The sequence below is a fragment of the Penaeus monodon genome, chromosome 12 (assembly GCF_015228065.2).
Source record: "Penaeus monodon isolate SGIC_2016 chromosome 12, NSTDA_Pmon_1, whole genome shotgun sequence".
In the NCBI taxonomy this organism is placed as follows: Eukaryota; Metazoa; Arthropoda; class Malacostraca; order Decapoda; family Penaeidae; genus Penaeus; species Penaeus monodon.
Genome location: NC_051397.1, coordinates 21877530 through 21880029, shown reverse-complemented (window position 1 = coordinate 21880029; position 2500 = coordinate 21877530). Strand labels below are relative to the sequence as shown.

Sequence of the window (2500 nt, the reverse complement as noted above, 5' to 3'; positions counted from 1 at the left end):
TGTAAGTGGTCAGGGAATAAGCATAGATGTTAAGGAATGCACAGCATTCCTTTACTCACCTATACAGAAATGATTTTCTTCTTAGAGGATTAATCTCCTTTTTAACCATTAAACCCATCTTTCTTGCTAACCAATGTAAGATATAATTTCTAATTGTTGCTTGGTAAAAATAAAGAAATTGCAGTGCTTTGCATAATGACCAATACATAACAATAAAAGTGTGAGAAAGGAACCAGGATACATACCATAAACACTAAAAATGTGATACATACTACATGTTCATCTGTATTGTACAGTACATAATGTTTCCAATAGTTTTACCAAATTAAATTTAGGGAGGAAAATTGGGCATAAAATGACTTGAGGATTCTAGGATGAGAAGAGTGGGTGCCATTTTAATTCTGATAACTGGAACATTGAAATTACCAAGGCCTGGATTAAGCTTTTTAACCTCACTTAAATGTAAAAGATGTCAAGATACCGTTTATGTATACAACAAAATTACATTCCATTATTTTAACCTGATGCTGCTAGGGGTGGCATGCAAGTATGTGCCATGCCCACTGAGTGTATAGTGTATTTATTGTTTTTTCATGTAGATGGTTCAACAAGTACTTATTCACCAATGCTAGTGTTCCCTATCTTATATTGCTTTTAGTTATGTCAATAATATAATAATAGTAATAATAATTATGAGAAGAGATATTGAGATCATTGGTAAAGAAAAAAAAATAAGGAAAGGTGAAATTACAAGGTCTACTAATTGACTCCTTGAGAACTAAACACTTATGGAGCCATCTATATGTAAAGACATTTCACAAAACAATGCTGACTACATTTTCTTTCCTGCTGTCACAGCAGGATCTCTTGATGCCATACCAAGCCTTGTGCTGAGCTTGGTGTGCAGCCAGCCAATCAAGTGAAAATTAGAAGCACAGGAAACATACATTTACCCTGTTGTTCAGGAAATGTTAAAAAGAGGCTTTGAGCTTTTGAGGGGCTCCTTCTCAGTGACTGCAGTCAGAGTCAAACAAGCCCACAACTAACAGCAGGTTTGTCTGCACATGACATATATTTATAGGACATCATCTGGTGTGGGTGAATTCCCCCATGACAACATAGGACATCATATAGTATGAGTGTGTCAAAGAAGCTAGCTCAACATTAATACAGTTAAAAGTACATTAGGCCCTCTATATCAGGAGGCTCCTTATTCACAAATTCAGCAAACTGCAGATTAAAAAATCAAGAAAGTTCCATAAAGAGAAGTTAAATCAACCTTGTCCTGAAGACTACACTGAATCCACACAAATTAAATGATGTTTTGGCATATCTTGATGTAGCCTTCTTCCATTTCCTCATTAATTCTTAAGCACCAGTGATCTAAGCATTGTTTAAGAATGAGTATATTTTCTCGTAATAATTTCTTATACATATTTGTTTTGCTGCTGCTGTTTACCATGTTGTTAGGCATATAATAGTGCAAGCTTTTCCTTATTGGCATTATTCCCAAAACAAGACAGTATAACAGCTATTTACATGAAATGTGAATATTGATGGATGATTGCAATGTTAAAATACCTAAACTCAGAATGCCTTGAAAAGGTCTGTGACAGGGTGATTGAAGGTTATTGTAATTGGGGATTAACCCTTCCTAACCATGAAAGTCCTTAAACTGTTGATATTTTCTTAGGTTCAATTTGATTTTTAGAATTAAAGAAATAAGGTTTAAGTGAAGCAATACATTTTGCTTGTACTGTATAATAAAACTTTAATTGTGATCATTGGCCCATCATCCACTTACATAACATAAATTAAGTAGTCCAGACTTTCTTGGTGTCCATCCTGGATGCTTGCTGAATACTGGCTTGGTTTTTGATCACTAGCTTGGAGGCATCATTGGTCAAGTGAGAGAAGTTCTGTCTCCTCCCATAAGATAATAGCACAAATAAGTAGTTTTTGAGTCTGAAAATACTAGATTCTCATATTTCTTACCTTGCAGTGAGAGGGATACGGAATGGCACTGTAATAGATGGGTGTTTCTACTATGTAACTGGTCATATCTCCTTATGGGAGTGTTTGTGTGGATATGAGTTCCCACTGTGATGGCTAGATGCTGCAGTTGAAGCGGAGTTATATGAGATAGCTGAGGAGGCTCCATAATTAGCAGAGGACAGGGCTGTCCTGTGTTGCTGCTGCTTGGGTGAAGTACACCTGGAGAGTGGGAACTCTCCAGGAACTATGGAACTCTGTTTGAGCTGTCCATTGAGAGAGAGGTGTCCACTGTCATCCACTGTCATCAAGACTCTGCAGTGAGTTGCAAGAAGTACCTGTTGGTAACCGGTTAGGATGAGGCTGATGGATGTGACAGGACCCAACCAGGGAAATATGCAAAATGTGAGTTGTGTGTAGGTTGGATGGCCATGGCTGTACAGATTTTTGTACAAAATATAAAATTGTCTATTTGCCTTATCGTAGCAGCAAAACTTTAAGACCAAAA

The 2500-nt window shown here is 36.8% G+C and overlaps 1 protein-coding gene across 1 annotated transcript in view; it reads left to right on the top strand.

Moving 5' to 3' along the window:
- LOC119579368 (mitochondrial import inner membrane translocase subunit Tim21-like) overlaps positions 1–2500 on the top strand; it is a gene marked incomplete at its 3' end in the record, with an annotated part of 33691 nt that overhangs the window by 9990 nt on the left and 21201 nt on the right.